The sequence below is a fragment of the Thermobia domestica genome, chromosome 11, assembly GCF_964235325.1.
Source record: "Thermobia domestica chromosome 11, izTheDome1.hap1.1, whole genome shotgun sequence".
Taxonomy (NCBI): Eukaryota; Metazoa; Arthropoda; class Insecta; order Zygentoma; family Lepismatidae; genus Thermobia; species Thermobia domestica.
In genome coordinates this window covers 82,266,127-82,278,359 of record NC_137464.1, presented here as the reverse complement: position 1 = coordinate 82,278,359, position 12,233 = coordinate 82,266,127, and the positions used below count along the sequence as shown (strand labels likewise).

The 12,233-nt window shown below is 35.9% G+C and overlaps 1 protein-coding gene across 1 annotated transcript in view; it reads left to right on the top strand.

The window, feature by feature from the left end:
• Positions 1 to 3,714: 3,714 nt before the first annotated feature.
• LOC145663607 (uncharacterized) overlaps positions 3,715 to 12,233 on the top strand; it is a 38,781-nt gene continuing 30,262 nt past the window's right edge. The window contains exon 1 of the mRNA XM_081729716.1: positions 3,715 to 3,866. The gene's annotated coding sequence lies outside the window, so the exon portion shown is untranslated. The remainder of the gene's footprint in view (positions 3,867 to 12,233) is intronic.

The window sequence follows — 12,233 nt, the reverse complement described above, 5'->3', positions numbered from 1 at the left end:
AATGATATGAGCTAGAGGAGGCACGTAGCCAGGATTTCGTGAAGGGGGGGGGGGGTCCGTGACATGAAATACTGTGGTCATCGCAAAAGGGGCTAGATCACTCTAAACTATTTTACTGGAACATATATTGGTTCGTTTAGCCAGGATTTCGGAACGGGGGGGAGGGGGAGTGACATGAAATTCTGAAGGCCCAGGAGCTCGATCAATCTAAACTACTTTACTATCAACATATATTGGTTTTTTAGGACAATAAAATGAGGATATGTTGGCAAGTATTTTAATAACAAACTATGAAGAAATTTCGAGCAAAATAATAAAAAAAAAGTATTGAAAAAGATTTTGCAATATTTACGTTCTTCTCCTGTTTATTTAAATATAACAATTTTCCTTTCGTTATGACCTCAATTATTATAAAAAGTACATACTGAATACTGTCTTGTAAACTATCTTCTAATATAAATAAAATAAAGAGTTTGTTTGTGTGTTTGTCTGTCTGTCTGTCTTTGTGCGGCCTGGGGACCAGACGAGTGAACCGAGAGTTACCAAATTTTGGTCAGGGGTGCCTTGGCCCAGGCCCCAGATCAAGACGAAGCGTTTTTGTCGAAATTCGAACCAGGGGGGTCTCAGGGGGCGTTTACCGGGACATGTAAAAGCAGTAGAAAATGACCGATATTTATTTATTTAACAATCACCAGATACAGCTCAGAGGCATTTTACATTGAATATCCAACAACATTAACAATGGAAAGGATTTGGGAAGGTATCGGCCACGGCCTGTTTAGTAGGTGCCATCCCGGCATTTGCCTGGTAGGACTGAGGGAAACCCTGGAAACCTCAGTCAGGATGGTAGGCAGCGGAATTCGAAGCCACGACCTCCCGAATGCGAAGCCATGCTCTACCACTTGAGCTAGACAATATTAGTGTCGAATTCATATTTTCGCGGTCGCTGAAATCAATGGTGAAACTCCAGTCGCATTAACTTCCAAATTCACGCTATTCGGCTCTGGGCCGGGGTCATCGGAGGGGGGTGAGATACCAAGACATATAAAAGTAATCCAAAATGACCGATATTAGTGTCAAATCCATAGTTTTCGCGGTGGCTGAAATCAATGGTGACACTTCCATTAGCGATGACTTGCAAGTATGCGGGCCGGGAGTCAACGGGGGGTGGGGTGGGGGTGGATACCGAGACATATTAAAAATAGCTCAAAATGACCGATATTAGTATCAAATTCATAGTTTTCGCGGTCGCTGAGATCAATGGTGGTACTCCCACAGGCGTTGACTTCCAAATACAGCCCCTGTGCGAAGCATTTGTATATTCAATTAGTTTTACAATACATGCGTTCCTTTCTCTGTTGAATCAAATGCTAACAGAACTTTCTTTCAACATATTTTTTTGTTTTTATTATTCCGTCAACTACTGTCAGTTCCAAATGACAGGTTAAAGGAGCAACAGAAAATTGTCCTTGAAATAACATGTTTGATACTGCAAGGATGCGATGACGAAAAGTTATGATTAAAAATGTCCACGCTGTTACACAACGGCACTTATGCTTTCGAAAGCTTGAAATCTCCCTGACTAGTAGCAGGAATTCTGAGAATTCCATAACTTTTCTTGAAATTTCAAATTCCCTGACTCTTCCAGAATACCTCGCTTACCTCGCCACCATATTGCAAGTAATACAAATTTCCTCATAAGAAAGAGTAAGCAAAAGCTTCCTGTAGTTTTCTTTTTAATTTTTAACACTGATCCTTCTTTTTGTCATTTCATTTTGTTTTATCCTTCCTTAATTTTTTCATTTCTGGTCTCGAAGGGGGGGGCGGACCCCCCCCTTGGCTACGTGCCTGGCTAGAGGACCCCCAAGAAGATTTCTTTTGGTTGGATTTCGCGATGTTTTTGGTAGGACGACTCCGGGCCGGGCAACTTTCTGAGAAAAGGAACAATTCCGTTAAAAACAAGACATCTGGTCACCCTAATTTACACTCGCACATACCATTTTGGTCAGCACAATGAGATCTATTGATTGGTGTATGTATCATCTTTGGACGTTTTTCCAGCTAATAATATTATTGAAAGCTAATAATATTGAAGAATGTCTATATATCTTAACTATATATAAAACTATATGAACTGACTGACGTAAAATAAAATGCTACTTCCGGTTGATGTAGAAAGTTAAAATTTGGCATGATTGTAGCTTTCTGGAAGTAACTTACAGAAAAATTGCCGAAAGTTAATATTTTTATATTTTAGGAGATCTAAAGGGGGGATGAAGAAATTCCTCATGTTATTTAAATGGGAGCTTTTTTGTACCTATAGTTTCATATTTTAGGCACTTGTAATTGGAATAAAAACTTGAATTTCGGTATGTTTGTACGTTATTTATAGGATTATTTAACAAAATTACTAAAAATAAAAATTTCCAAATTTAGAGAGGTTTATAGGGAACTAAACAATCTTTCTCATGTTATCTATATGGGACATCTTTTACATCCCTAACTTATAGGGCACTTCCTGCAGGGCTACAATGATTAAATTTGATACGTTTCTAACTTCATGTGACTAACCAGCAGAAAAACTGCCAAAAGTGAATATTTTTAATTTTAAAGGGGGCCAAAGGGGGAATGAAGAAATTCTCCATGTTATTTAAATTGATATTTTTTTGACTTATAATCTCATATTTTAGGTACTCGAAATTAGAATAAAAAATTTGAAATTCGGTATGTTTGAACGTTTTGGTTAGCGTTACCCAAGTGAATTACCAAAAATAAAAATTTCCAACTTTAGAGTGGTCTTATTGGGAACAGAACAATTTTTCCCATGTTATTTACTGTATATGGGACATCTACACCCCAAAACGTTTCGGCACTTCCGACAGCATTAGAATGATGAAATTTGGCATGATTGTAGCCTTGCGGAATTAAGCCACAGGAAAATTGCCAAAATAAAATATTTCTAGTTTTTAAGTAGTCTAAAGGGGTTGAAGAAATTCCCATGTTATTTAAATGGGCTTTTCTTGGGATACAAAATCTTATCTTTTAGATAATTGAAATAGGAAGAGAAACTTGAAATTCCATAGAATTGTGTGTTTAAAATTTACAAGGCGGTAGGCCGAGCAAATGCGGGGATCTGGGGGTGGAGCCCCCAGCCAGGCAAAGGCTAGTAAACTGTCAAGACTAATTCTAAAGATTGCTCAAAATTTCCTTGGCGCGCCTCCAGTATCGATCGAAAAAGAGTGCAGGTTTAATCCTAAATCCCCGGCTAATAGTAGAATTGATTACGGAAGTGTACAATTTATTCATTTTTAATGCGCTACGCTTAGGTAATATATGACCAACTTACTCTCTATAGTTCTAGTCAAAAGTTGAAAGAAAATCAACAAAGCATAAATCATTGCACATCCAAACTTCATAAAAATCTCCATCCGTACTGTCGTAATATAAAAAGAAAAAAAAATCTTATTCGCTTCCATTGTTGCCTACGTAATACAAACGGATGAAACAAACTCATATTGTTACTCTGCCGTAATAGTCATTCAATCCATTGTTACGTCTTTCGCCTTTGATGACGTGAAGTTACAGAAGCGTTACACAAAACAGAGACTCTCGTGTTCATTGTCATGGTCTTACTGTGGAGCGATCACTCTCACACATTGAATTATATGATACAATTGAAAGGGAAAAACTGAATAAGCAAAGTGGGTCAAGTGAAAACGCATAAGAAGTGCAGAAGGGTCTCTTCATATCTCAGTTATAAGTTTTTCTTTTAACATCACTTAAGTGTGTCCGCAACTGTTTTTGTTTCCATACACTCAGTGAGCATCGTAGTTGGCCGGTGATAGTTTTTTTTTAGTGAATGCAAGGTAAATCCACTTCTATCTTCATTTGTTTGCATATTAACTACTGCATATGAGGTGAACATTTAGGTAAATCCACTGCTATCTTTGTTTGTTTACTTATTAACTACTTTGTATGCGATGAATATTTAGGCAAATCAAGTACTTTCTTTAGTTCCTTATCTACATATTAACTACTCCATATGAGATGAACATTTAGGTAAATCGACTGCTATCTTTCTTTGTTTACATATAAACTACTTTGTATGCGATGAATACTTAGATAAATCTTCTATCATTTTTTTTTACATATAAACTACTTTGTATGCGATTATTAACTACTTTGTATATGATGAATATTTAGGCAAATCAAGTACTTTCTTTATTTCCTTATCTACATATTAACTACTGCATATTAGATGAACATTTAGGTAAATCCACTGCTATCTTTCTTTGTTTACATATAAACTACTTTGTATGCGACGAATACTTAGATAAATCATCTTCTATCTTTATTTGTTTACATATTAATTACTTTGTATGCGATGAATACTTAGGTAAATCACCTTCTATCTTTATTGCTTACGTACTAACTACTGTGCATCCGATGAATACTTAGGTAAATCCACTTCTATCTTTATTTCTTTATATATTAACTACTTTGTATGCGATGAATACTTATGTAAATCACCTTCTATATGAATACTTAGGTAAATCCACTTCTATCTTTATTTGATTACATATTAACTACTTTGTATGCAATGAATATTGGGTAAATCACCCTCTATCTTTGTTTCTTTAGGTATTAACTACTCTGCATGTGATAAATATTTAGGCAAATCAAGTACTTTCTTTATTTCCTTATCTGCATATTAACTACTGTGTATGCGATGAGTACTTACGTAAATCACCTTCTATCTTTATTGTTTACATATCAACTATTGAGTAGGCGATGAATACTTAGGTAAATCCACTTCTATCTTTATTTGTTTACATATTAACTAAATTGTATGCAATGATTACTGGGTAAATCACCCTCTACCTTTGTTTGTTTAAGTATTAACTACTCTGCATGTGATAAATATTTAGGCAAATCGAGTACTTTATTTTCTTACATATTAATTCTGCGTATGCGATGTATACTTATGTAAATTACTTTCTTATCTTAGTTTATTTACAAATTAAGTACTCTACATGTGATGAATATTTAGGCAAATCAACTTCTTTCTTTATTTGCATATTAAGTACTGTGTATGTCAGTGATGGGCAAAATTTTTTTTTTTTTTTTTTTTTTTTTTTAGAAAAGGACCAAAGAAAGGGGAAAACTTAAAGGCATGCCAAAATAATTTATTGAAGTCAATAATGATACATATGACAAAATTCTTCCAATACCAATCCCTATTAACGATTGAAAGATCTCATGATTTGGTTCGATCTGGGGGATATACTGAATCTCAGAAATAAAGTTAAGTGCTCATCTATCAATCTGTTTTCTAATACTACGCTTTTGAAGTAAATTTATTCTTCTCTTCATTCATGACATTTAGAATCATGTCGTGGCAAGATATAACTTTTCAGATGACTCGTGGGCCACGATTTGCCCATCACTGGTGCATGTGATGAATATTTAGATAAATCAACCTCCATCCTTAATTGTTAACATAATAATTACTGCATATATGACGAATAGTTTACTATTTTTTAGCTGAACTAAATATAATATTTGATTTTAACTCCGCAAATACACAATTATTCTTTGGTACAGAAAGTAGAGGAAAGTGAGGAAATAGCGCGTAGCTAATAATGACACAAAATGTGATACTATTTTGTAACGTCAGAAGCTCATCTTGTTATTAGATATTTTGCGGTCCGTTCTGTTTGCATAAAGAGTGAGAAAAACGGTGTAATTAACATTAAGACAAAATTAAGAGAAACAGAAACCGTATTGCATTGCGTGGAATTACTCGCATATGCAGGTAATACCGCGCAGCTGGAAAGAATTATAAATACATTAATAACTAGATTTAAGATTGAGATTTTATTGAAAATGAAATAAAATCTTTTAAGTTTTACGTCCCATGGTTATGCCGGCGAGGCTAAAGGAGACGGTGATGATGAGAAATGTATGAAATGGTGGAATAAAGAAAGTGGGAGGAAACGGGAGAACCCCGATACAACCCACGCACACGGTGTTTGTCAACATCAAAGCTTACTTGGTGCGAGCTGGGATCGAACCAAGGACCCCATGCACCAAAGGCGAACGCTCGACCACTGAGCCACAGCGGCCGCATTGAGATTTTATTGAAACACAAAATCTATTATTACAACTAGAAGTCACATGAGACTACAATATGGAAATAAAAATACCTTCTGGGAAATCAGTTCGTCGAGAAAACTATATCTATACATACTTATATAAATTGAAGTACTTTATATCTATATATGCACAAATAAGTAGGTATATGTTTACCATCATTCTTACATTTTGTATGTTATTTCTACGTTCTTACCAATAGATGAGCCTAAATATTTAAATATCTTCACTTCGTGAGGAATACCGAGGGGAATTACCCTACTGCATGGCATTGCCAGTTATGTAAACATAACTTGATTTATCAAAGATCTTTTATATTTTACAGAAAACAAAACTACGTGATATTAATCTTTGATATGAAAGTTTTAATTATTGTAGCAAATTTACACAATAAAAGTTTATAAATTTTCACTTGCATTTTAAATTTTCCGAACAGAATATTACATCAAAAATCAATTTTCTTTAAAAGCGTACTCTCACGCGACGAAACAGACGCACACTGGCGTGATACTTTTAATGGTTCTCATCAGTTCCACTACAAGTGCGAGGCAAATGTTTCCAACGTTGTCATGTGTTCCAGTTTTGCAGTACGCTTCTGCGTAGTATTCCCCACTGTACGGCATTCCCTTCACATTCCTCTATACACTGTGGTCTGGCAGACTTTGGAGTGCTTAGGTGATCTTACATAAGATTTTGAAAGTAATTAATAAAACAGTGATTCTGCAATGTGTGTTATTGCAAAAAGGTAATAATAAGAATAGGGTCTCGTTAGAGACGGTTCAAGCTCCTAACTTCGTATAATTTCAGGTGTTTGTATATACGAGAGTCATTTCATAAATAATACACACTCTGGCAACACTGCGATGTGAATGATATAATCGAGGTAAACATTTTGTCGGTCGAAGCTGAGTTCTTGAGGCAGCAGGATATGTGCTTGTACTCTCTCTAGTGAACAATATAGCTGTGTAAAGTGTTGGAAATGGAGACAGCAGGTGTCTCGTCTAGCATGTCTATTAAAGATCAGAGGTCGTACATAAAGATTGAAACTACGTGCCAAAAAACCCTCAGAAGTTCACATGTATGTAAAATTTGTAGTATGTAAAATTCGTAGTGAGACAACAGTGGTGTGTAGTAGTTTTTCACTGGGCTACTCGTTTGCGTAGTGGTAATGTGAGCATAAAGGATGATGCAAGACCAGGAAGGCTGAAATCATCAAAAGGTTAAAGAAGTGTGTAACTTGTGGCGGATGCATTTGAACAAGATCGCCGTGTGACATGTAAGGAGGTTTCTGACATCACAAGGATTCCATCTGCGTCAGTATACCTAATTCCGACAAGTGATTTACAGAAGAGAAAAAATTCTGAATGATGGGTCCCCCCACTTCTTGACTGCTAAACAGCAGACACGTTGACAATGCAACGGTGCTGAAACAAAGATTCAACATTGAAGGTGTGAACTTTCTGCGTCGCATTATTGTTATTGATAAAATGATAATCACAGACCTTGAGCCGGAGTTTAAATCACAATCCAACGAGTGGAGAGCACCATCTACTCCAAGACTAAAGTGTTACCGATCTCAATAAAAGGTTAAGCAAATGTTGATTTTGGCTTACGATCACCAAGACATTATCATAACGGACAGAGTTCCATGTGAAAGAAATGTTGCGGCAGCGTATTGTTGTGACTTTTTGCCGCAACTGCGCATAAGAATACTAAAATCCGACCACAGTTGCTCAGGGTCCACGACAACACTCACCCACACACTTCTAGTACTGTGCTACAAAGTTTCGCAAATACGTTTGATAATTGTTACCTCATGCTCCCTACAGTCCAGGCATGAGTCCACTACGCTACGACCTGTTGCCGAAGTTGAAACAACGTGTGTGTGGACGTCAGTTTCCATGTCTGAAAGAGCTATCTGCAGCCGTTACCGAACAACTCGACAACTTCCCAAAGATGACTTCCTTGATGGAATACAGAAGCTACCCGGACGTTGGGATTCCGTCATTGCAAAGCAGGGAAATTATATTGAAGACCTTTAAAGAGATCCTTTCCAAACAATAAACGTGTAAGTCACAAAAAAAAGTGTGCATTATTCATAAAATGACCTTCGTATACATATCTTAATATAGTAAAAGTTTATTTTTGCCTATATCTCCCTTCAATGAGGGTTAAAACCTGGAAACTCCCTTTGCGTATGCCAAAACATACGTAGACAATTGTTTAATTTCGAACTCAAGGAATCGAAATTGATTATAACTTATTATTTGGTTATATAAAAAAAAATGTGGTTTAGATAGACTAGATTCATAGGCTCCCGTGCATTTTTGAGTTGTAAAATTGCTCTTTACACCCCATTCGGCTGCGAGATACACCTGTTGGGAATCGCTGTCCTAGGAACCTTAGTGGTTGGTGAACATTCAAATCTTCATTTCAGCTTATGTGCACCAAAATGTTTTGCCTTTTGACATCCGCATTACTAACAACACTCACTCAATGATGTTTAAAAAAAAAGTTCATTGGAGGCACTGTGTATCGGTTGTAGGGCGCTTACCTCTGGTGATAGGGGTTACTAGTTTGATCCTAGGGCAAGTAGTCGATAATATTGTGTCCGTGGGTCAGGCAAGTAGCCAGGATTTCGTGAAGGGGGAGGGGTCCGTGACATGAAATACTGTGGTCATCACACCAGGGGCTCGATCATTCTAAACGATTTTAGTGGAACATATATTGGTTCGTTTAGCCAGCATTTCGTAACGGGGGAGGGGGGGCGTAACATGAAATTCTGAAGGACCAGGAACTCGATCAATCTAAACTACTTTACTATCAACATACATTGGTTTGTGAGGATATGTTGGTAAATATTTTAATAAACTATGAAGAAATCTCGAGTAAAATAATAATAATTAAAAAAAACGTATTGAAAAAGATTATACAATATTTACATCCTTCCTCTGTTTATTTAAATATAACAATTTTCCTTTCATTATGACCTCAACTATTATAAAAAGTACATATTCACTATTGTAGAAAGTACATACTCAATAATGTCTTGTAGAATATTTTGCAATATCTGCGTTCCTTTTTCTGTTGAATCAAATGCTAACAGAACTTTCTTACCACATATATTTTTGTTTTTATTTTTCCGTCAACTACTGTCTGTTCCAAATGACAGGTTAAAGGAGCAGTAGAAAATTGCTTTTGAAATAACATGATATTGCAAGGATGCGACAACGAAAAATTATGATAAAAAATGTCCACGCTGTTACACAACGGCACTATGCTTTCGGAAGCTTGAAATCTCCTTGACTAGTAACAGAAATTCTGAGAATTCCGCAACTTTTCTAGAAATTTCAAATTCCCTGACTCTTCCAGGATATATCGCTCACCTCGCAACCATGTATTGCAAGTAATACAAATTTCCTCATAAGAAAGAGTAACCAAAAGCTTCCTGTAGTTTATTTTTAACGTTGGTCCTTCTTTTTCTCATTTCATTTTGTTTCATCCTTCCCTATTTTTTCATTTCTGGTCTCGAAGCAGCCTAAAGGACATAATCGTTTGATGTTAAAGTAGATTTAATTCTATTTGAAACAAGAATTTCCATCTCAAATACATCAGTGAATTTTCAAGACACCTCAATGTTGTGAAATCCAATATATATGATGTTATGCTTTCGATTTCCATCATTGTGAGTAAAATAAAACGACCCATTAAGTATATAGTAGCTTCTCTTAACAATCCGTTATGTCTTCCCATCACACTAAAATAAATTTCACTTTTGTTTATTTCCCACTAAAAAAAAAAGCTTTTAAAAAAGAACTTTTATGGCTTTTAAAACAACACTTTCTGTTTCTTTCCTTTTTTATATTTCCGTTTGTCGTCTTCTTCCTCCGAAGCGTGACCAACAATCTTACTTTTAAAACTATGCAGCTCATATATTTTCTACCGCTGGGAACAATAATATTGTAATTGGCTAAGGTTAAGGGTATGACCACGAGGCATTAAACTGGAAATTCAATTTCATCTCATCTCAAGAGTACAGTAAGGACTTGCTGGCAGTGATAAAACATACTGGGCCTTATGCAGAGTCGTTTTGACGTATGATTAGCATCATACTAAAGACCTGACTTCTGCATGCAACATATGTTAGTGGAACACTTTAGTATTACACTAATCACGCGTCAGAACGACTCTGCATAAGGCCCCCTGAGTTTACTAAATTAAGCACGGTTGGCAAATTAAGCTAAAGGGAGTTCGTATTTGACTTTATTTGTGTTTACACCAGAGGTAGACTAACCCGCCGGTCAACCGGACAATTTGCCCAGTAAGCTCTCCTCTTTATGGCGCCCAGTGTTTGTAGGTTTCCGTAAGAAAATTTTCCGCAACGGACTCAAAATGTTCCCTTTTCTTATCAAAATTTCCCCTAGTTTGTTGAGTATCCAAATCATATATATAATAAGATTAATTTATCTATATTAAAAGAAGTACCAACCACATTTGTTTTATTTATTTGCTTGTTACTTGTATTTTCTTTACTTTTTCTTTTCTTTTTTCTTTTTCTTTCTTTCTTTCTTTCTTTCTTTTTTTTACAAAATACACAGCCAGCCAACAATGGATGCAAATTATTCTCTTTTGAACACTCACACACAAACTGTTGTTATTGTATTGGTTTATTTCTGAAGAATAAATAAAAATTTTGGCATTTATATTGATCAATCAGTTAGCGCGATAATTTTCCTGAATTTTCACATTTTATCGAAAAAATCCCTTTTTTCACTTTTTTGCTAACTTTAGCTACGAAATTTCCCTAGATTAGGGAAATTTCCTCGATACTACCATCACTGATGGCGCCCCTTAAAAATGTATTTAATAGAGAATGTAAAATAAACTCTTGTAAACACAGTAAAGATAATCACGCGAAATGTGCAGTCACGAACATAAATAAGTAGAGGTATGAGTATTTCTTATTACTCCAACTTCTATTTATTTATGTTCCTGTCTGTATATATAGTAGACATAGTTAGCCCCCGTTATCCGTTAAAACGTTAACGAACTGACTCCAGTAACGAACTAGGCGAGAATAATCGCTCTAGCTATCTATTGTAAAAATCAGAATTCAAAAATTCTGTTGCATATATGGGATATGTGATATATGCAGTGTATTAGAGACTAGGGATGGCCAATTCTGGAATTTTTACTTTCAGGAATTCCGAAAAATTCCGGATTTCGAAAAAAAAAACATATTTGACTCTTCCATATTTTACTGGGTTATTTGGATATTGTAGAATAAATTGATCTATTATGCTAGAAATTTTCTATTTGGGCGTTTCTCTATTACATATTATAATATACCTTTTTCTTTCCACTGATTCTGCCGCATAAATGTGCATTCAACAACAAGATTTTTTTTTGGGGGGGGGGAGCCGCAACTGAATACTGAATTCATTGTCGACGACAATTTGGTCAACGTAATTTGTAACACATAAACTATATTTTCTTTATGTGTTTGGAAGGGGAGATGTTGAAGTGTAGTCTTGGGAGCCAGAGTGTGGGATTCGTCCCTGTACGTGATCAGTTTTTGGCTTCAAATCAGTGACGACGTTAGAGGGGGCAAGGGGGTGTGGTAGCTTGTTCTTCTCCCCCCAGATGTGTTGTATTGTAATGTAGATCAAGTAATATAAAACTATTATTTTTGGTATACATAAAAGTAGCTGTCCCCCCAAAAGTCTGTCCCTCTGCTCCCCCCTTCCCCCACGAAATTAAAGCTGGCATTGTCGCTTTTTCAAACATTATGTTTCTGATCTTTCCAGGCCAGTATATATAATGACCTCTACACAGTGCTTTGCTATATATTATGGGCAGGACACAAAACTTCAGATCTGAATTCAGTAGTCACATTAGAGTGTTTGGTCACCATGTTTCTCTTGTACAGATGTTCATTGCGCTTACTTGGCATTTAAAGCTTGATCCACGCATGTTGTTAGTCTTTCCAAAACATATTGTTATGGCGCTTTCCCTTTCCTCCTGTACTTTACGGCACTGCTCCGTTTGGTTGAATAACACACAATCATCACCACTCGTCA